This window comes from Schistocerca cancellata, chromosome 4 (genome assembly GCF_023864275.1).
Source record: "Schistocerca cancellata isolate TAMUIC-IGC-003103 chromosome 4, iqSchCanc2.1, whole genome shotgun sequence".
NCBI classification, from domain to species: Eukaryota; Metazoa; Arthropoda; class Insecta; order Orthoptera; family Acrididae; genus Schistocerca; species Schistocerca cancellata.
Window position 1 is genome coordinate 163,878,337 of NC_064629.1, and position 23,721 is coordinate 163,902,057.

Below are 23,721 nucleotides of genomic sequence, written 5' to 3' on the forward strand. Positions count from 1 at the left end.
AGCTAGAGACCAGCAACGATGGACTAGCATCTGCAGTAGATATCTTCTCTGTTGTGACTGACTGACTTCCTTTTTTTATTGTGCTTTTCGTAACGTATTCGTTCGTAACTTTTTTACAGTGTTTTTTTTTTTCTCCTTTTGCAATGTGGCTATTTCTTTTGTTTTTCTGCTGTAAGCGTTCAACGCCCGTTATTGCAATAAATGATGATGGTGAAGTGATGGTGATGATTATTCCTAGTATCTGTAGACGCACAACAAATAAAATTTCATTTGTAATTCTTCCTGGTGTTGCAGTTTTTGGTGGTTAGAAGTGTATAAGCGAGAAGAAGTGTGGACTGTATACACAAAAAATATTTGTCGGCAGGACAATGCACCAGCCCAGAGAGACGTGTTTTAGCAACTGGAAAATTGGGGTTTGAATTGCGAACTGTCAGAATATCCACCGCCTTCACCAGATTTCGCACCTTACAGCTTCCACCTATTTCAACACGTAAAGAATTTTGCATCCGGAAATAGTTTGGAGTCAATGAGGAGATTATGGCAGCCGCTAATTGGTATTTATAGACCTTCGGAATCGCACTTCAGAAGCATATCTAACAAGTAATACAACAACGCTGGAGACATTGTGTTCATCTAAACAGGGGAAGTCGTAAACTAGGTGCATCTTGACCTATAAACCAGTCCTCTACACCCGGGCCGCAAAAGTTTAACATATCCCTGTATAGCCTCATGCTACATCATTTTTTTGTTTTGTTTTTGGTAGCTCAGAGAATAATCTAAATTCGCTGTGCCTGACTATAGCATATACTTTACACCACGTGCTTCCAGTGCATCATTTGTTTACATTTCTGGATGTTCCCAGAAGGTGGCGGCATCTGCTTAAATGAAACTGTTTATCGTAGTGGCAGCGTGTCTTCGAGAAATAAAGGTAATTTCTGTTTGTTTTTAGTAATTTAAGGCTAAAATGTGTTTTAACATGCAGTAATATACTAGTATACCCTACACTATTGAATAAGTGATTGTTACTTCATCACAACGATACAGCGATGTTGCAATCGGTAACGACCTATACTTCACATTCCAGTGGCATTGTTCTCAAAAGTTTTAGGTGCTTAATATTCACTTTTCTGAGGACTGCCCACATTTCAGTTATTTTCTAACATAAATTCTAGCGAGTCACACTAATTTTTAAAATTTAGTATTTTATCGTCTTTTGTCCCAGAAGAATGCATTGACCACCAACAAAAACCATGTTAAGGAATGAGGAGAAAAAGAGGGTAGAAGCTCCAGACGCACTGGTGATGCTGTAGACGGCAGGACAATCCATAGCTTGCGCAACGCACCAGCAAACGGCCGGCTCACGGCCGGCGTGCTCTACTCAATTTATCGGCCAAGGGGACCAATTGACGGAGCTGACATTCTGGTGCGTCTCCTTTCTCGGAATGTTCGTTAAGAAATTTGCTTCTAGAAACCTGCTTTCGGAAAAAAATCCTCAGTAAATTATTCAACGTATGATTCACAATTTTAAGAAACACGTGTTTCTTAGAAAATGGCGGTAAAAGTAAATTTGCATCCACATATTAAAAAAAAAACAAACAACAAAAAAGTAGCGTGTAGTACTACACAGAAAACATGTACGAATTAGACTTCAGAACTAAGTTCGATTAAACGTTGTCCAAAGAGCGATAGAAATGACAAAACAAAATAATCCTAACACGTGGGAAACAACGATCTAAATCTACGTTTGGTTATGTATTTGATACTTCACGTGTCAAGTAGAGCCGGTGCGCAGTGGATGCGTTGTTCTATTTATTTCTCAGACTTACGGAACATCACTAAACTACTCCTAAATATCACATCACTGTTTTATGTAAGGCGAGTAGCGGTTTCCAAATATTTCAGGATACAACCAAGGAGAAAAGTAAACCAACGGAACGCTGAAAACATGTCAAGTTTAGCGCGACAATCGGAAACTATAATTCCATCGAGCATGGCCCTTGTCAGCCTACCGCAAAGATGTTATGTAATATGTGAAGCGCTTTAAAGTTTCAACATAAGGCTACGGATTCACGTAAGCATGCACTTTGGTAATGGTAGATGTAAACCTGTTGGTAAGGGGACCTTGAGACTAATTATTTTATGTTCACTGAGATGATACACTGAGGTGAACATCCAGCCTCACAGGATAACATACGTTCTTGTATCGTGTTATCTGCTGTTCATAAGCCCAGTTGCTATACGTTACGGTTTTCAGAAACGGGCGACTGTAAAAATTATCAATCTGATTTTATCAACGAAAACTGGAAATTTCGAAACTTTACGTAAAGCCGTTGTGGAAGAGTCTTTTTTTTTGGGGGGGGGGGGGGGGGGGGGTCTTACGCTCGATTCATGGTGCCTGGTCTCCGAAATGGGGAATAAATTTTTCTCTGATAGAAATTCATCGTGTACATTCTCAAAACTCTAGCAAATTTTAAAGTGTATCACATGTTTAACCATGTCTACGTCACAAGCACACGAAGGCCATTATGAATAGGATGAAAGTGAAAACTACGATAATGTTGCTTAAGCAAAACTATAGCTCCTACGGGCATCCATATGCTGTCTGTAATCCAGTACTCAATATTTTCCCTATTGCAGAGGAAGCAAAGGCGCAACTACAGTGAAATTCAAGTTATGTTAGTATAGCAACAACCAGTTGCATGTCTAGGAAGAATTTTATTTCTAGCAAGCAAAATTGATTTCGGGCATTTCTTGAAATACTTCCGATGGTTACATTAATGTAACGCAGCCTACACTTGAGTTTGCCATCTATATTTGTTACCAGCAGCTTAGGAAGAAACTTAAAAGAAATTATCTTTCTTCACAGTATGGCTGAACCCTTTCATCGCAATTCCACATACTGATAGGTTAATGGATCGTGTTGTACAACCGAAGTGTTTGCACGACATACAATAAAAAAATGTAACCCACAAGAAGATGAACAAGAAATGCTCAACATCGTTCGTGGTTTCAAGAAATAAATTTCTTCCAACACTGATTACTGTCATCCAAACAAACCTGTATTATAGTACACATCATCACGAACGCAACAAATAAACAAACACCACAGGTGCAACAAACACTGAACTGAAAATAGAGCGCCGTACAAAATGTACTTATCTAAAACACCAAAAGTGCGAACAAACTGTCACTGACTCTGCCACCAATGATGAACATTTCACTATCGCAAAGAAAATTAAGAAACACAAACACAAGGTACCACGTGACTTGAGTATTTTGCCGTCGTCAACACTGTAAACAATGCGGAAGATCATACCAAAAAGTTATAGATTCGTGTTGAAAAGCAGCGGTAAAGTCCTTTCCGTAGACGCGTTGTGGCTGTCTTCTCCTGCGGCTGAGTCCCGAGAACGAAGACGGAAGATAGGAACGCTCGCGCTCGCACCCGCACCCGCAGAGGCAGACTTTGCACCTCCTGTCTGAACAGCCGCGAGCAGACTGCGAGGCCCACGGACACGTGAGGCGGCGGACGAGCAAGATTGCAGTTATCTGGTTAGCGCGAACGTTGCCGAAACGCGTCTGGGCGCGCCAGCGTTGCTGCAGCTGTCGCGCGCCTGGTTAATAAACTTGTTTACGTGTCGCTCAACGAGAGATTGCTTCACTGCGCGGATCACTAGCTCCACGCAATTCGGTCGTTCTTGAAGTACAGCGCGCTTCTGGCGGGAGGCACGGAAACCCGGCTTCGACCCAAAAGCTGGGTGTGATATTCCGCTTCCTTCCGACATGGCAGCCTGGAAATTTTTATAACACTGCAAGCTACACTGAGGTGATACACGTCACAGGATACCTCCTAATATCGTGTCGGACCTCATTTTGCCCGGCGTAGTGCAGCAACTCAACGTGTCACGGACTCAGCAAGTCGTTGCAAGTCCCCTGTAGAAATACTGCCCCTAAACCGTCTGTAATTGCGAAAGTGTTGCCGGTGCAAGATGACCTATAAATGTTCGATGAGATTCATGAAGGGCGATCTGGGTGGCCAAATTATTCGCTCGAATTGTCCAGAATGTTGTGCAAATCAACTGCGAACAACTGTGGTCTTCCATCGTTGTTTGAAAACAAGAAGTCCATCGACTTGCAGCGAAATACAGGAAGATCTGCAGCGTATACGCACTTGCTGCTGAGAGTGGCAACTGACCCTTAACATAGACAAATGTAATGTATTGCGAATACATAGAAAGAAGGATCCTTTATTGTATGATTATATGATAGCGGAACAAACACTGGTAGCAGTTACTTCTGTAAAGTATGTGGGAGTATGTGTACGGAACGATTTGAAGTGGAATGATCATTTAAAATTAATTGTTGGTAAGGCGGGTGCCAGGTTATAAAACGCTCGTTCGACCTATACTTGAGTATTGCTCATCAGTGTGGGATCCGTACCAGGTCGGGTTGACAGAGGAGATAGAGAAGATCGAAAGAAGAGCGGCGCGTTTCGTCACAGGCTTATTTGGTAAGCGTGATAGCGTTACGGAGATGTTTAGCAAACTCAAGTGGAAGACTCTGCAACAGAGGCGCTCTGCATCGCGGTGTAGCTTGCTGTCCATGTTTCGAGAGGATGCGTTTCTGGATGTGGTATCGAATATATTGCTTCCCCCTACTTATACCTCCAGAGGAGATCACGAATGTAAAATTAGAGAGATTCGAGCGCGCACGGAGGCTTTCCGGCTGTCGTTCTTCCCGCGAACCATACGCGACTGGAACAGGAAAGGGAGGTCAAGTGACACGTAAAGTGCACTCCGCCACACACCTTCGGTGGCTTGCAGAGTATAAATATAGATGCAGATTGCTGAAAATAGTCTCCAAGTAGCCGAACATAACAATTTCCAATCAATGATCGGTTCAGATGGACCAGAGGAACCAGTCCACTCCGTGTAAACACAGCTTGCACAGTACCTTGTTGACAATTTGGGTCCATGGCTTCGTGGGGCATGCACCACACTCGAAACCTACCATCAGCTTTTACCAACTGAAATCGGGACTCATCTGACCAGCCATCTAGCGTCCAACCGATATGATCAATAATCCAGGAGAGACACTGCAGATGATGTCGTGCTGTTAGCAAAGACACGTCGGTCGTCTGCTTCCAAAGCCCATCCTAAAGGATACGTTCATCGTACGTCCCACATTGATTTCTGCGCTTATTTCAAGCAGCGTTGCTTGTCTGTTAGCACTGACTGCTCTACGCAAACGCCGCTGTTCTCGGTCGTCGGCCACTGCATTGCCCATGGTGAGAAGCAATGCCTGAAATTTGGTAGTCTCGGCACGCTCTTGACACAGTGGATCTCGGAATATTGAATTCCTGAACGATTTCCGAAATGGAATGTCTCATGCCTGTAGCTCCAACTACCATTCGGCGTTCAGAGTGTGTTAATTCCCGTCGTGTGGTCATAATCAAGTCGGAAATCTTTTCATGAATCGCCGAGTACAAATCACAGCTCGGCCAATACCTTGTGTTCGCGATACTACCGCCATCTGTATATGTGCATATCGAGATCACATGACTTAAGTCACCTTAGTGTATTATGTTCATGAACAGACGATACGGCTGACTACCTCTACGATCGGCATTGAGTCACTGGAATCTGTCAAATTCGCAAGAAAAGTTTTAAGCGTCTATTATTTACCTGATCTTTCTGTGCGTAGATACCGGACGTTAGAGTTTATGGTGGTCATATGATCAGCGTCGAGCGTCGAAAGACAAACTTGGATGAAGCGATAGTGCGACTCCCCCTCAGACTTAATTTTTAATCTCTTTTTTCCATCACTGGTCGTGTTATCTAATTTGTAGAGATTTGAGAGGTAATATAATTTTAAAAAATCTCCAGTAAACTGGCACTATACATATTTTTACATCAAATCTTCCCCAAATCGGACGTTTTGTTTTCAACAACTGTACATAGAGATACTTCCTCAACAAAAGATGACACAGGGTGACAACTATTGAACTATAAAAAAAGGTAAATTAGTTACAAACTACGGTGCGCACACACTTTATTCAACAAGTAAACGTCACCACACACATTCTGACGTAGGTTATGACATGTTTGGTGTGCCTGCCATCATTGACAATGATGTGACGCAGACGAATAGCTAAATTCTTCATGACCCGCAGAATTGTCCGAACATCAATGTTGTCGATGATCTCCTGAATGACTGTTTTCAGCTCAGCAATGGTTTTGGGAGTACTGCTGTACACCTTGTCTCTAATATAGCGCCACAAAAAAGAAATCACATGTCTTCAAATACGAGAATATGGCGGCGAATTCAGGCCCATGCCAGTGGCCTGTAGGTACCCCAGAGCTACAATGCGGTCCCCAAAGTGCTCCTCCAGGTCAACCAACACACTCCTGCTTCGATGGGGTTGAACTGCGTTCAAATGGTTCAAATGACTCTGAGCACTATGAACTTACCATCTGAGGTCATCAGTCCCCTAGACTTAGAACTACTTAAACCTAACTAACCTAAGGAGATCACACAGAGCCGGCCGGAGCGGCCGAGCGATTCTAGGCGCTACAGTCTGGAACCGCGAAACCGCTACGGTCGCAGGTTCGAATCCTGCCTCGGGCATGGATGTGTGTGATGTCCTTAGGTTAGTTAGGTTTAAGTAGTTCTAAGTTCTGGGGGACCGATGACATTAGAAGTTAAGTCCCATAGTGCTCAGAGCCATTTGAACCAGATCACACACATCCATGCCCGAGGCAGGATTCGAACCTGAGACCGAAGCAGCAGCGCGGTTACGGACTGAAGCGCCTAGAACCGCTCGGCCACAACGTCCGGCTCGAGCTGCATCTTGCACGAACCACATCTTGTCGAAATCAGGATCACTTTGGATAATGGGGTTGAAATCATCTTCCCAAAATCTTCACGTACCGTTTGGTAGTCACCGTGCCATCAAAGGATATGGCAAAGATTATTCAGTGACTGGACATTGCACCCGTTGAGGGTGAAGAGACTTCTCCATCGCGAAATGCGGACTGTCAGTCCCCCAAATGCGCCACTTTTGCTTATTGACGAAACCATCCAAATGAAGATGGGCTTTGTCGCTAAAACAAACCATACTAATTCCCACCATGCCCCGCGGCCAGCCGTGCAGTTTGAAGGTCCTACCGCAAACCGTTCAGAAGTTATGGCGATTTTATTTCATATAGTTCAAGAATTGACACCCCGTATCTTCCTTGCGACAAAGGAAAAACTCTCTATCATCTTACTTCCTCAGCCAGTTCATGCAAATCTATCATCTCTACTTTTTCTACTTTTAGCGAGTGAAATCTCTTTACCGATGCCGAGAGTCTTTTCTGGGAGGACTAGAAATGGCGGCCAAATGTAGAAACTATTTTGGACTGTGTCGACTTTACACGACACTCATGAGTTCCTTCAAACATTTGTGAATGGGTACGCTGCGATTAACAATGATAATTCACTGATATCTTCTTAACTGTAGAGTAGTTCAAATAGAAATATGAACCTGTGGCTGAAGTAAGGGACTCACGTTAAAGAAGTTTTTTCGCATCTTACATATGTTGTGCACTGTGTAATCATAATCATATATTCATACATACTGTGGACAAATTGTTTTGGGAAACAATTCCGGTATTTTCTACAGCCTACATTAGCTAAAATGCAGTTCTGCAGTTGTACCTGCAGGCGATCATAGATATGTCGGTTATCATCTAGGGAAGTAGATATCAGAGATACTTTCACTTGTTGCCGCAATTGGTCAAGGGACTTTATATCAGACCAAACGCCGTCCCATCATGTCCTGTACATATTCTTTTGTAGGGGAGTCCGTTAGGTATGATGTTTGTTCATGTTGACTATAGGAATTCGTGAACATATTGGAAAACAGGTGGAGTAACATAGTGAGTGTGCACAAGGGCTTTGCCCTGTTGGGAGAACAGATCTGTGACTTTCTACAAACGGCGACAGAATGGGTTGGGTTATATGTGTGCACCATAGACGGCTGAGGGTTTGCCTACCAAACCCATGAGGTGTACGATCATCGTAGGCTATTGCTATTATCGTTATGCGGAATTGGCCGTGGACGACACTGTCCGATAAATTCACTCTGTTGATTTACATCTTCTGGACGACTATCACTGACACCGTAGCAGAATCTGCTTTCATTACTACACACTTTGAGGGATATTGCTGTAAATTCCACTAATTTGATGCTGTACAGACAGAGCAAATATATAGATAATATTCGAACATAATCATCTTATTACCACATCACATTCATCTTATTACCACATCATATTCTGAAAGCTACATTCTTTAAGCGTTGTTCAGGTGCAGCGTATTTCCTACTTGTTAAAGACATTAAGTTGTCGTTTGCTTGGCCCCAGTTGCCTGTAGTTGAGGAATAATTGGTGACACTTCTCACATAGTAAGTTGATTACCTGTATTTGGAAAAGAGTTACTGTCTTGTATTTCTTGCTTGTACAGTAATGCCTCCTTTCTGACATAGCAAAGATTCCGAATCTTATCTCCTTCCCTTGAGCAAATTAAAGCGGAGAGCGTTTACTGGAAGCGTATCACATTTTAAGTGTCTCGCAAATGATTACGTAACGATATGACGGCAGAATTCAGCTCAGCCCACTATCTTATTTTCGCATGTTTCGGCAAACAAGAGTGACTCCACGGCTGTTTCAAAGATACGCTACTAGTCTGCGAACTAATACAAGTATTGTTTTCTTTTTTGAGTGAACTTACCTTCGTCAGCATTTTATTGCATACGCCATTCAGCATTTAAAAATATATAAAATTTGTTGTTACATGAGCATCACCGCCAGAAATTTGTGTATTTTAACACAGTAAATTGTTATGTAGTTATATTTCACAAACAGTCTGTTAAGTAAAGCCGGGTCGGTTGGCCGAGCGGTTCTAGGCGCTACAGTCTGGAACCGCGCGACCGCTACGGTCGCAGGTTCGAATCCTGCCTCGGGCATGGATGTGTGTGTGCTGTCCTTAGGTTAGTTAGGTTTAAGTAGTTCTAAGTTATAGGGGACTGTTGACCTCAGCTGTTAAGTCCCATAGTGCTCCGAGCCACCATTGTGTGTGTTAAGCAAAAGCGTGATTGCCATTACACACAGATGGTAACAGATATCGCCTTAGTTCTTTCACAACCCAATAGAAGGAACAATGTCTATAAAGCTATTTGGGGATGTTTCTCAAAATTGGCTTTCGGCAATTTGCACGTGTTTATCAACAATTTAAACGCACAGAAGATGTCACAGATTTATCAAAGACGTTTAATGTCGACTACCACACGTTCGTTTAACGACAAAAATGAAGATTGGATACTACAGGAGGGCAATAATCCGAAGCACTGCAGCAGGCTTTGCAGGGACTGGAAAAAGGAGAAAGGTGTGCAGGTACTGCATTAGCCCTCGCAGTCGCCTGTCGCTAATACTATTGAAAATATATGGTCTTATATCAAAAAGAAATTGCAAGAAAAACAGATCTCCACTTTGAAACAGCTGTCAACGCAATACGGAGGTCTCTTCCACGTCAACAGCGGATAACTTGGTTTCAAGCATGCCTCGGAGATGACAAGAAATTATCGACGCTGCGGGTGAATCGACGTATTATTAATTGTAATTGAATTTTTATTTCTTCATATATGATGTACGTATATCTTTTAGTTTGTTGTAAAATATATTCTTCTACTGATTAATCCAACCACGATCTTACGTAAAAGACAGTCTATACCATAGTACCTATGTACTGTTCTGCTCACACGGCAACATGTATAGTCACGCGGCCAGTGAAATTAAATCAACAACCTATTTAGAAACTTGTGAAATTTTTGAACCGTGGCTTTCGATCTCGGAACAATGTTTCATAGGCAAGCTGATCTGATTTTTCGTTCCACTCACTTGACAAACATAGATTAATAGGGAATATATATATATATATAACTGCGTGTTCTCTGACGTGTGACAGTGCTACTTACCAGCAGCTTGGGTAGTTGAGTGCTTCATTTGCTTCTTAGGGGAGTGTCCACTACAGGCGCGCGTGATGTTGACGTTTGACAAACAGTTTACCAAGCTAGCTTTGCCAAGTAACCGCTGCACTCAGGCTGGGTCCATGGGGCCGTCGCCTCTCTGCTAACTACCATCAAACCAAAAGGGAGTTGTTATGTAATGTAAGAGAGATCACTGTAGTACACACACGCGAAGACCTAGCAATAATTGTTACACTGAAATTTCTCGTATCTGTCCCTTCATGTATTTTATGAATTTGAGGAAAGGTATTCTCATATATTCGGTAAAGGAACTGCACAACTGCGGGAACCATTCTTTTCTTCATGAACAGATTAAAAGAATTACTAGGAATTCTTTACTGAAATAAATCCTGCTGAGATAAAGCCGTGGTGCTAAAGCAGACAGCATTAGCGTCTTGTGTGCATATCATAAATATTTTATTTTGTTGCTATCGTTTCTCCGAAGGAAGGCGGTCCATTAAGGTATGCACGAGAACCTCTGCGGGTTTCGGAAAAAGAAGAGTGCGGTACTGGCTCATGTCGCTGCGAGCTGGCCCGAGAGGCGTACTAGGGTAATTGAGTCGTTGCTCCCATGTGGCACACAGTTTTAATCTATCATGAAGATTCTAATTTTAAATACGTAGAACTAATAAGACGATAGTTAAATCATAGTTCTAGTACTGCTACCAACTGTTCAGTCTGTGATATTTAATCTCCATTAAATGGTTCAAATGGCTCTGAGCACTATGGGACTCAACATCTTAGGCCATAAGTCCCCTAGAACTTACAACTACTTAAACCTAACTAACCTAAGGACATCACACACACCCATGCCCGAGGCAGGATTCGAACCTGCGACCGTAGCAGTCCCGCGGTTCCGGACTGCAGCGCCAGAACCGCTAGACCACCGCGGCCGGCTAATCTCCATTAAGTTTTGGATGAAATCTAATTAGATTATTATTATTATTATTTCTATTTTTCTCAGACCTTAGGTCTGGTTAAAAATGGAAAGTGACGCGGACCTTCATCAAGCGTGACTTCCTTTTAACTGTACGGTATATGTTACATTGTATTTATAGGAACTTTCGGGTTATTGAACATGTATCAATAATTACGGATTTCTGTAGTTGTATATATACGTTTGGATGTAGCTGTATTGCGTTGATGTACTGGTGGATATTGTGTGGTATGACTCCTGTAGTTGATAGTATAATCGGTATAATGTTAACTTTATCCTGATGCCACATGTCCTTGACTTCCTCAGCCAGTTGGATGTATTTTTCAATTTTTTCTCCTGTTTTCTTCTGTATATTTGTTGTATTGGGTATGGATATTTCGATTAGTTGTGTTAATTTCTTCTTTTTATTGGTGAGTATGACGTCAGGTTTGTTATGTGGTGTTGTTTTATCTGTTATAATGGTTCTGTTCCAGTATAATTTGTATTCATCATTCTCCAGTACATTTTGTGGTGTGTACTTGTATGTGGGAACGTGTTGTTTTATTAGTTTATGTTTTATGGCAAGTTGTTGATGTATTATTTTTGCTACATTGTCATGTCTTCTGGGGTATTCTGTATTTGCTAGTATTGTACATCCACTTGTGATGTGATCTACTGTTTCTATTTGTTGTTTGCAAAGTCTGCATTTATCTGTTGTGGTATTGGGATCTTTAATAATATGCTTGCTGTAATATCTGGTGTTTATTGTTTGATCCTGTATTGCAATCCTGAATCCTTCCGTCTCACTGTATATATTGCCTTTTCTTAGCAATGTGTTGGACGCGTCTTGATCGATGTGTGGCTGTGTTAGATGATACGGGTGCTTGCCATGTAGTGTTTTCTTTTTCCAATTTACTTTCTTCGTATCTGTTGATGTTATGTGATCTAAAGGGTTGTAGAAGTGGTTATGAAATTGCAGTGGTGTAGCCGATGTAGTTATATGAGTGATTGCTTTGTGTATTTTGCTAGTTTCTGCTCGTTCTAGAAAGAATTTTCTTAAATTGTCTACCTATCCATAATGTAAGTTTTTTATGTCGATGAATCCCCTTCCTCCTTCCTTTCTGCTTAACGTGAATCTTTCTGTTGCTGAATGTATGTGATGTATTCTATATTTGTGGCATTGTGAACGTGTAAGTGTATTGAGTGCTTCTAGGTCTGTGTTACTCCATTTCACTACTCCAAATGAGTAGGTCAATATTGGTATAGCATAAGTATTTATAGCTTTTGTCTTGTTTCTTGCTGTCAATTCTGTTTTCAGTATTTTTGTTAGTCTTTGTCTATATTTTTCTTTTAGTTCTTCTTTAATACTTGTATTATCTGTTCCTATTTTTTGTCTGTATCCTAGATATTTATAGGCATCTGTTTTTTCCATCGCTTCTATGCAGTCGCTGTGGTTATCCAATATGTAATCTTCTTGTTTAGTGTGTTTTCCCTTGACTATGCTATTTTTCTTACATTTGTCTGTTCCAAAAGTCATATTTATATCATTGCTGAATACTTCTGTTATCTTTAGTAATTGGTTGAGTTGTTGATTGGTTGCTGCCAGTAGTTTTAGATCATCCATGTATAGCAAATGTGTGATTTTGTGTGGGTATGTTCCAGTAATATTATATCCATAATTTGTATTATTTAGCATGTTGGATAGTGGGTTCAGAGCAAGACAGAACCAGAGAGGACTTAATGAGTCTCCTTGGTATATTCCACGCTTAATCTGTATTGGCTGTGATGTGATATTATATGAATTTGTTTGGATATTAAGTGTGGTTTTCCAGTTTTTCATTACTATGTTTAGGAACTGTATCAATTTAGGATCTACTTTGTATATTTCCAATATCTGTAGTAACCATGAGTGGGGTACACTATCAAAAGCTTTTTGGTAATCAATGTATGCGTAGTGTAGCGACCTTTGTTTAGTTTTAGCTTGATATGTCACCTCTGTATCTATTATCAGTTGCTCTTTACATCCTCGTGCTCCATTGCAGCTGCCTTTTTGTTCTTCATTTATAATTTTGTTCTGTGTTGTATGTGTCATTAATTTCTGTGTAATGACTGAAGTTAATATTTTGTAGATTGTTGGTAGGCATGTTATGGGGCGATATTTAGCTGGGTTTGCTGTGTCTGCTTGATCTTTAGGTTTCAGATAGGTTATTCCATGTGTAAGTGTATCAGGGAATGTGTATGGGTCTGCAATGTAACTGTTAAATAATTTAGTTAGATGTGAATGTGTTGAGGTGAACTACTTTAGCCAGAAATGTGCTATTTTATCATTTCCAGAGGCTTTCCAATTGTGCGTAGAATTAATTGCTCGGGTGACTTCATGTTGCAAAATTATCACTTCAGGCATTTGTGGTATCATCTTGTATGAGTCTGTTTCTGCTTGTATCCACCGTGCATGCCTGTTATGTTGTACCGGGTTTGACCATATGTTGCTCAAGAAGTGTTCCATGTCTGTTATGTTTGGTGGATTGTCTATTTTAATGTATGTGTTGTCTATTGTTTGGTAAAATTTCGTTTGGTTTCTGTTGAATGTTTGGTTTTGTTTCCTTCTATTTTCACTTTTTTTGTATCTTCTAAGTCGTTTGGCCAATGCTTGTAATTTCTGCTTCTTTTCATCTAATTGCTCTACTGCTTCTTGTTGTGAGATTTTACCTAACCTTTTTCGTTTTTTGTCTGACATTTCATTTCTTATAAATTGTGTTAGCTGTCTGATGTCTTTTCTCAGTTTTTCTATTCTGATCTGTAGCCTGTGTTGCCATGCTGGTTTTGTGGGTTTCTTCTGTGTGTTGGTTGGTTCTGATCTCTGCCTAGTGTGTATATTTAGTGTAGTGAGTGCTCCAACATAAACCAGTAGTTGTAACTCTTCCATAGTTGTGTTTTCATTTATTTTGTTGTGTATGATTGTGTTGATAGTTGTTACTGTTGTTTCGACTTGTGGGTTATTTGGTGGTCTATGCAAGAATGGTCTAATGTCTGTATTTGTGTCTTTGTATTCTATATATGTCAACTGAAATTTTTCTTCTATATCTAACATGTGTGTCACTTCATGTTCTATTTGTGCTTGTTCTGGTGGCTGTCTTAAGATTTCGTTTTCCTCTGATTGTTTAATTGACGCGTTTTGTTCTTTGTTTGTTTTCTCTGGGACGTTTGAGTCCATTACTGTATTTTCTTCTTCTTCTAATTGCACATTATTTTGTTCCAGTATTTGTTCTACTTGTTGTTTGATGTTTTCTAATTCTGACTGGGGTATCCTGTTATTTTTGATTATTGCACGGATCTGATCAGCTAGTCGTTGTTCTGTTAAAAATTTTAATTCCGGGTATCTGGTAATAAATGTTGTGTATACTTGTGATCTGTATCCAGTTGTGTTGGTTCCTAGGTTTGTTGCTTGGTAATAACAGAACATGAGGTGTCGATTAACTTCATCTGACCATCCCATCCTCTGTCTTTGTTTTCCTTCTAGGGTGGTTACAGGAAGCATATCCTGCAAAAAACCTCTATTTGGATTTAACTCATTTTCCAGTTGGCTAGCAGTGTCGTTACCATTGTGGGCGGGCATAGGGTTCAAGCGTCGTCCCCGACCATGACGGCGCTTGTCCGAGGCTTCTTTAGTTCTGTCCTGAACCAAGTAATCACACTAAAAGGGGGGTTAGCCCTATTAGTGGTTTGTTCTTTTCGTCGCCTTTTACGACTGGCAGAACATACCAGAGGCCTATTCTTTTTATTATATTATTATTATTATTATTATATTATTATTATTATTATTATTATTATTATTATTATTATTATTATAAGTCCAAATTGGCCATTTCACAGCCACGTGAAACAGCTGACTTATAACATCACACTCTTTTCCGTTTTTTGGATTCGCAAAACTTCTCAGGTGTTCACTTCTTTCTTCTGTGTATGTTCCCTCCTCGGTTCTTTTGTGTGTTCTTCTGGAAACTCTTGACGTTTTGTACCTTTTCCCCGAATTCGTCTCTGTTTCCTGTATCCCTGTATACAATACCCAACTCCTGTAGATCTTTCTCAGCGTCCTTAAATCTTGGACGACGGTTCAATCCCGTCTCCGGCCATCCTGATTTAGGTTTTCCGTGATTTCCCTAAATCGTTTCAGGCAAATGCCGGGATGGTTCCTGTGAAAGGGCACGGCCGATTTCCTTCCCCATCCTTCCCTAACCCGAGCTTGCGCTCCGTCTCTAATGACCTCGTTGTCGACGGGACGTTAAACACCACTAACCTAACCTAACCTTAAATCTTGAAATTTGGGGCTGTCTGGTGTGGCCGAGCGGTTCTAGGCGCTTCAGTCTGCAACCGCGCGACCGCTACGGTCGCAGCTTCAAATCCTGCCTCGGGCATGGATGTGTGTGATGTCCTTAGGTTAATTAGGTTTAATCAGTTCTAAGTTCTACGGGACTGATGACCACAGCTGTTAAGTCCCAGAGTGCTCAGAGCCATTTGAACAATTTTTGAAATTTGGGTTTTTATCAAAGAAGTCGAACTTTTTGTCTCCTTGTTGTTATCCTGGCCATGAAATGCAATCCTCCGCTTTCTCACTGTATCTAATTAGAATATTTTTAAGAAAACGATTGACTGGACGTATTGTGTGATATGGCAATTATCAGCACACACGAAACAATTCCGTCGTTCGTTACTAAACCATTCCTGCGAGGACACAGAATGACAGCGTGGTTTTGGTTACCAAACTGTCCCACATCCGATCTTTTCAGCAGCGATTCAACCTAAGACAATACGGATTTCAGCGTCGCGCGATTCAGAGGCACGTGATGGCCCTCTCTGCCTGCGTTAGGTAAGATTAGATCTTAACTGTCGCAGATCATGAACCGTAGAGAAATAAAATAAATGTATATCTGTAGAACACCGTACGGTTTGTGACGGAGGTAAATATTCTATCAAAATCTTTTCCCTCCTCTCCTATGCCATTCACGTTGGGTACGCTGTAAGAACGATTGTCGGTATCTGCCAGGGTTGAAAAACACGTGAATTTACGAGGGCTATTCAGAAAGTAATGTCCGACGGGCCGAAAAATGGAAACCAATGCGAAAATCAAACCATACAAGATTATGCCTCCCCACACCATAATACATGGACCACAAAAACGATCATGTTTGAGAATGTTCCTGGGTGCATTGCGTGCTCCCACCTCTCGCCATATGAGGTTTCGTAAGGCACTGAGGAAAACTGTCAACTTGGTATTTCTGGTGGTCCTGGTGTTATGGTGTGGGGAGGCACAATGTTGCATGGACATACTAACCTCTATTTTTGAACACGGTACATTCGCCTACCGGTCAACCATATTGTGATGATGATGAGTAGGGTTGAGGGGGCGCTCGACATCACGGTCATCAGCGTCCTGACGAAAAATCAACATAAAATCCCATGGGTGGGGACGAAGGCTATCCCCACATGCAGAGCAGTTTATAACGTACTAAAGTCTGCCGCCCTTCCCCACCAGTTTAGGGATGAGGCCTGATAGTTCACAAAATTTCACCACTCTGATAACACTGTTATCGGTACCTGCGAGGACGGTGGGCAGATCTCCAGCGAGACCAAGGGCTGCCCTGTTATCAGTATACAGAACACACGAAGCCACAATAAGCTGAATTGAAAGCTGCACGCCACAAACTTCACAAAAATGGTTCAAATGGCTCTGAGCACTATGGGACTTAACATCTATGGTCATCAGTCCCCTAGAACTCAGAACTACTTAAACCTAACTAACCTAAGGACAGCACACAACACCCAGTCATCACGAGGCAGAGAAAATCCCTGACCCCGCCGGGAATCGAACCCGGGCGTGGGAAGCGAGAACGCTACCGCACGACCACGAGCTGCGGACAAACTTCACAGAAAGGTGGATCCTCCCCGCGGAGGAGGAGGAAGCTACGTGTGAAAGGGCTATGCTCGATGCGCAATCTGGTAAGCAAACCCTCCTTCCAGCGGCGAGGCTGACACGAAGTCCGCCAAGCTTTTGTGGTCGGTTTGAGTGAAAGCAGTTTGTTGTCCGACACCTGCAACCATTCAGTCTCCCACTGACACATGATGCATCTGTCAGAAAATGAGATAATGGCGTGCAACGGGATGGGACACTGATGGACAGCTCCATCCCAACATGCTTCCTTTTCAGCTTTATCAGCCATGTCGTTACCTTCTATCCCAACGTGGCCAGGTGCCCAGCAAAAGATCACCTCCTTGCCAAGGCGTTGGAGCCGCTGTAAGCAGTCATGCGGTCAACCTTATTATAACACTGCACTGTTTCCCCATGTGCGTCTTTTCAGGATAACAACGCGCGACGACATAGAACTGCGCAAGTGGAGGAGATGGTGGAACGAGAGGATGTCCGAATGGATGTTTTGCCCGTCCCTCCGACTTAAATCACATAGATGACGTGTGGGATGCGCTGAGGAGACGGAGTGCAGCACGTCCACATTTACCAATACCATCCAGTGGTTGTCAACCACGTTGGTGGAGGAATGAGACGCCCTCCCACAAAAACTTGTTACTAACCTTGTGGCCAGCATGGGTGCACATTGCAGAGCACACAGCCTAGTAAGAACAACATGCCGCCTTTCGTAATGCCCAGGGAACTATCATAAATCGCGATAACTTCAGTGTAATTTTTATCTTTGATTAAAAGTGTCATTCCTGTTCGTCTCATTACGAATTGCTTTCTTCTGCACTACACTGTAGCAGTTCTTTCTATGTATGCTCAAATTTTCATCGATCTTTGTTACTTGGCAGCGACACATAATGCGAAAGTTAGTTTTACCTTAAGTTTTGCACACCAGTGTATTTTGTGACTGCTTCCCATGATTGTCCTGTATTTGTGTAATCATACAAGAAAGAGTCTTTTTGTCTATGGTTGGTTGGTTGGGGTTGAAGGGACCGAACAGCAAGTTCATCAGTCCCTTGTTTCCAATGTGGTCCATTCAGACAGGATGACATCTCAGAAAAGTCAGAAAGATAACAGGTAAAAGGCTAAAAAACGTACAAGTGCAGTCGTGTTGTCAATGGCAAAAACAAAATGAGGGAAGTCAGCAAGAGAGCAACCCCAAGGCTATGCTAGAGGCAGGAAATATCCCACCTCTGATGCAGTAGAGGCAAGACCACCTGCTATTTAAAAGCGTTCAACTGCTAGAATGTAGAAGTGCGTATTGTAAAAGGAGACTAACCAACTCTAAAAAGTGATGAAAACAGAATAAAAGGGGAAGAATAGAGGAGCTTGGCCAGGGAGGGGAATCAGGAATCTCCAAACACAGCTGACAGTGGGAGACACCCGTAATACTTGTCTTATTATGTAAAACTTCTAACGTAAGGTTATACCCATTAATGAGCAGATTACGAAACATTTAAAATTTTTGAATTCGCCCAATAATTGCAGGAAATACTGAAAGTCAGATTTTTGTTGCCTCAGCAACATGCAACTGTACTGGGTTCCGGTTTAGTAATATACTGTAGAGGGTGGTCCACTGATAGTGACAGGGCCAAATATCTCACGAAACAAGCATCAAACGGAAAAACTACAAAGAACGAAACTCGTCTAGCTTGAAGGGGAAAACCAGATGGCGCTATGGTTGGCCCGCTAGATGGCGCTGCCATAGTTCAAACGGATATACACTGCGTTTTTTTAAAATAGGAACCCCCATTTTTTATTGCATATTCGTGTAGTACGTAAAGAAACAGAAATGTTTTAGTTGGACCACTTTTTTCGCTTTGTGATAGATGGCGCTGTAATAGTCACAAACGTATAAGTACGTGGTATCACGTAACATTCCGCCTGTGCGGACGGTATTTGCTTCGTGATACATTACCCGTGTTAAAATGGACCGTTTACCAATTGCGGAAAATGTCGATATCATGTTGATGTATGGCTATTGTGATCAAATTGCCCAACGGGGGTGTGCTATGTACGCTGCTTGGTATCCTGGACGACATCATCCAAGTGTCCGGACCGTTCGTCAGATAGTTATGTTATTTAAGGAAACAGGAAGTTTTCAGCCACATGAGAAACGTTAACCACCACATACAACAAATGATGATGCCCAAGTAGGTGTTTTAACTGCTGTCGCGGCTAATCCGCACATCAGTAGCAGACAAATTGCGCGAGAATCGGGAATCTCAAAAACGTCGGTGTTGAGAATGCTACATCAATATCGATTGCACCCGTACCATATTTCTATACCCCAAGAATTGCATGGCGACGACTTTGAACGTCGTGTACAGTTCTGCTACTGGGCACAAGAGAAATTACGGGACGATGACAGATTTTTTGCACGCGTTCTATTTAGCGACGAAGCGTCACTCACCAACAGCGGTAACGTAAACCAACATACCATGCACTATTGGGCAACGGAAAATCCACGATGACTGCAACAAGTGGAACATCAGCGACCTTGGCGGATTAATGTATCGTGCGCGGCATTATGGGAGGAAGGATAATTGGCCTCCATTTCACCGATGGCAATCTAAATGGTGCAATGTATGCTGATTTCCTACGTAATGTTCTACCGATGTTACTACAAGATGTTTCACTGCATCACAGAATGGCGATGTACTTCCAACATGATGCATGTCCGGCACATAGCTTGCGTGCGGTTGAAGCTGTACTGAATAGCATATTTCATGACAGGTGGATTGGTCGTCGAAGCACCATACCATGGCCCGCACGTTCACCAGATCTGACGTCCCCGGATTTCTTTCTGTGGGGAAAGTCGAAGAATACGCCTGACAACATGCGTCAGCGCATTGTCAATGCATGTGCGAACATTACGGAAGGTGAACTACTCGCTGTTGAGAGGAATGTCGTTACATGCATTGCCAAATGCATTGAGATTGACGGACATCATTTGGAGCATTTATTGCATTAATGTGGTATTTACAGGTAATCACGCTGTAACAGAATGCATTCTCAGAAATGATAAGTTCACAAAGGTACATGTATCACATTGGAACAACCGAAATAAAATGTTCTGACGTACCTACGGTGTGTATTTTAATTAAAAAAAAACATACCTGTTACCAACTGTTCGTCTAAAATTGTGAGCCATATGTTTGTGACTATTACAGCGCCATCTATCACAAAGCGAAAAAAGTGGCCAACTAAAACATTCATATTTCTTAACGTACTACACGAATATGTAATAAAAAATGGGGTTCCTATTTTAAAAAACGCAGTTGATATCCGTTTGACCTATGGCAGCGGCATCTAGCGGGCCAACCACAGTGCCATCTGGTTTCCCCCTTCAAGCTAGAGGAGTTTCGTTCTTTGTAGTTTTTTTCGTTTGACGCTTATTTCGTGAGATATTTGGCCCGGTCACGATCAATGGACCACCCTGTATACTGTTTCACTAACTTGAGCGCACTACACTACAGTGATTCAAGGGTCAGTTCTTTGATAAGTATATGGGCTTTAACGCACTGGTGCGACTGATCCCTACGACAATGAATCTCTCCAAGCTGATAGCCTTGGTCGTACACTCGCAGACCAAGAACGAACTGTAAAGTCGAGGGTGGCTTCATCTGGATATGGCATACCGGAAGAAAGTCGTAGCCTTCATCCTCGTCATGTTAAGATCATTATCCAGGCCACAGTCGATGTTACACAGTATTAACGTGAAGTGTTCAGGGGGTATCTAATTTTTCGTCCATTGTGCTTACTACAGAAACTCACGCGCTGACGTCCAGCTGTGTTGCGGCAGTTAAACTTACATCTATCTGCTTCAAGAGGGAAGCAGAAGTCCACATCCATCTCATTACAAACGGAACATTAACACGGCTGGAGAAGGACGCGGTACTCATCGGCGTCACCTTGTTGAAAGAACTCTGAGAAACCAGAGCGGCCGGATGGGAAGCTGATCCGCTTCTCACGCCCGGAGTCCGGCGCTGCAAACTCAGCGATACCTCGCTGGTTATCCATACAGGACAGTGTTTCACGGCCAGTGTCGTTAGAAAGGAACCACACGCGGTCGAGATTATACGACGTCGACTCAGCACGCGCCAGCAAGGACGCGCGCTGTACAATAGAACAATCGCAGCGGTTAATGACGGATGATGGTCAGCGTCTGCCAGCTGAGTCAGCCAGGTAAAATCTTGGTCGATCAACTGGCCATCATCTCGTTTCCCAGTACTACGACACCGATATTTTTGACACGGTGTACACTTAAGCTTAAGACATGTTCTTACTAAATCAAACATAATCACGTAGAATTACACTACTGGCCATTCAAATTGCTACACCACGAAGATGACGTGCTACAGACGCGAAATTTAACCGACAGGAAAAAGATGCTGTGATATGCAAATGATTAGCTTTTCAGAGCATTCACACAAGGCTGGCGCCGGTCGCGACACCTACAACGTGCTGACATGAGGAAAGTTTCCAACCGATTTCGCCTACACAAACAGCAGTTGTTGTTGTGATGCCTCGTGTAAGGAGGACAAATGCGTACCATCACGTTTCCGACTTTGATAAAGGTAGGATTGTAGCCTATCACGATTGCGGTTTATCGTATCGCAACATTGCTTCTCGCGTTGGTCGAGATCCAATGACTGTTAGCATAATATGGAATCGGTGGGTTCAGGAGGGTAATGCGGAACGCCGGCCTCGTATCACTAGCAGTCGAGATGCCAGGCATATTATCCGCATGGCTGTAACGGATCGTGCAGCCACGTTTCGCTCCCTGAGTCAACAGATGGGGACGTTTGCAAGACAACAACCATCTGCAAGAACAGTTCGGCGACGTTTGCAGCAGCATGGACTATCAGCTCGGAGACCATGGCTGCGATTACCCTTGACGCTGCATCACACACAGGAGCGCATACGATGGTGTACTCAACGACGAACCTGGATGCACGAATGGGAAAACGTCATTTTTCCGGATGAATCCAGTTTCTTTTTACAGCATCATGATGGTCACCCCCGTGTTTGGCGACATCGCGGTGCACGCACATTGGAAGCGTGTATTCGTCATCGCCATACTGGCGTATCACCCGGCGTGATGTTATGGGGTGCCATTGGTTACACTTCTGGGTCACCTCTTGTTCGCATTGACTGCACTTTGGACAGTGGACGTTACATTTCATTTCAGATGTGTTACGACCAGCCGGCCGGAGTGGCCAAGCGGTTCTAGGCGCTTCAGTCTGGAACCGCGCGACCGCTACGGTCGCAGGTTCGATTCCTGCCTCGGGCATGGATGTGTGTGATGTCCTTAGGTTAGTTAGGTTTAAGTAGTTCTAAGTTCTAGGGGACTGATGACCTCAGCTGTTAAGTCCCATAGTGCTCAGAGCCATTTGTGTTACGACCCGTGGCTCAACGCTTCATTCAATCCCTGCGAAACCCTACTTTTCAGCCGGATATGTACGACCGTATGTTGCAGGTCCTGTACGGGCCTTTCTGGATACAGAAAATGTTCGACTGCTGCCCTGGCCAGCACGTTCTGCAGATCTCTCACCAATTGAAAACGTCTGGTCGATGGTGGCCGAGCAACTGGCTCGTCACAATACGCCAGTAACTACTCTTAATGAACTGTGGTATAGTGTTGAAGCTGCATGGGGAGTTGTACCTGTACACGCCATCCAAGCTCTGTTTGACTCAATGCCCTAGCGTATCAAGGCCGTTATTACGGCCAGAGGTGGTTGTTCTGGGTACTGATTTCTCAGGATCTATGCACTCAAATTGCGTGAAAAAATTGCGTGAAAATGTGATCACATGTTAGTTCTAGAATAATGTATTTGTCCAATGAATACCCGTTTATCATCTGCATTTCTTCTTGGTGTAGCAATTTTATTGGCCAGTAGTGTACATTTTCATTGGATTCCTGCGGAAAGCAGTAACGTTTGCCTACAATTTAATGCCCATGTGACAGCTAGGTTATCCTATATGATTCATTGGTAGAGTTCTGAAGAATCACACATCACTAAGGCACTGTGGAGAAGCAGTTTTGCCAACCGCATTAAGCTATGTCAGAACGTTATATATCTTCTAAACGCCAGCAAAAGAAAGTATATACGAAACATTCATGAAATATAAAGCGATGACTTTAATATTGAAATCTGATTAGAATCTTTTTTTTTTTACTTTTGTATACAAATTATTAAGTCACTGCAATCATGTATCACTTTAATATGTATCTATCCGATCTGTTGTGTATTTAGTTGGCTGAATGAGGTCACCAAATAGCCAATAAAACATTAAAAAATGTGATGCCATCAGGCAATGTTGTACATGTTACGAACGTTTTGATCCCTAAAGGGTCAGTCCCGATTAACAACGTTCTCATACGAGAATATTTAAATGGTATCCATATCGACAATTCACTCTGCTCTACAAGACCACCACTTAAACAGTGCAATGTGATTAACCAGTGGTCTGGTTCATAACGTCTCTGATATTGATAATTTTTTGTACATTGATAGAAGTTGTTTCCATTAAAAATTCCAAATTAAATTTTTGAGTTAATTTTTAAAATTTCTAAAATTATGGTATTCCTGTCATGTGTTGACACGAAACTCAAAAACTATGTGAGTTACAGACCTAAAATTTCTACCATTTTATTCAGTATCTTATAAGCTTTAAAAGAAGTAACTTGACCATATTCATAAAAATGTTGAATTTTGCCAAACGAAAATTTCTTTAAATTCTTAAAATTTCAAAATCTGATTTTTG

The 23,721-nt window shown here is 42.3% G+C and overlaps 1 protein-coding gene across 4 annotated transcripts in view; it reads right to left on the minus strand.

Annotated features, from left to right (window-relative positions):
* The window catches only part of LOC126185146 (transcription factor CP2), an 838,084-nt gene that overhangs the window by 527,419 nt on the left and 286,944 nt on the right, over positions 1-23,721 (minus strand). Inside the window, exon 1 of one of the 4 annotated variants that reach the window (XM_049927989.1) lies at positions 3,317-3,335. The exons of the other annotated variants lie outside the window; for them this stretch is intronic. The gene's annotated coding sequence lies outside the window, so the exon portion shown is untranslated. Of the gene's footprint in view, positions 1-3,316; positions 3,336-23,721 lie in introns of those variants that run through there. 4 annotated transcript variants of the gene reach the window in all.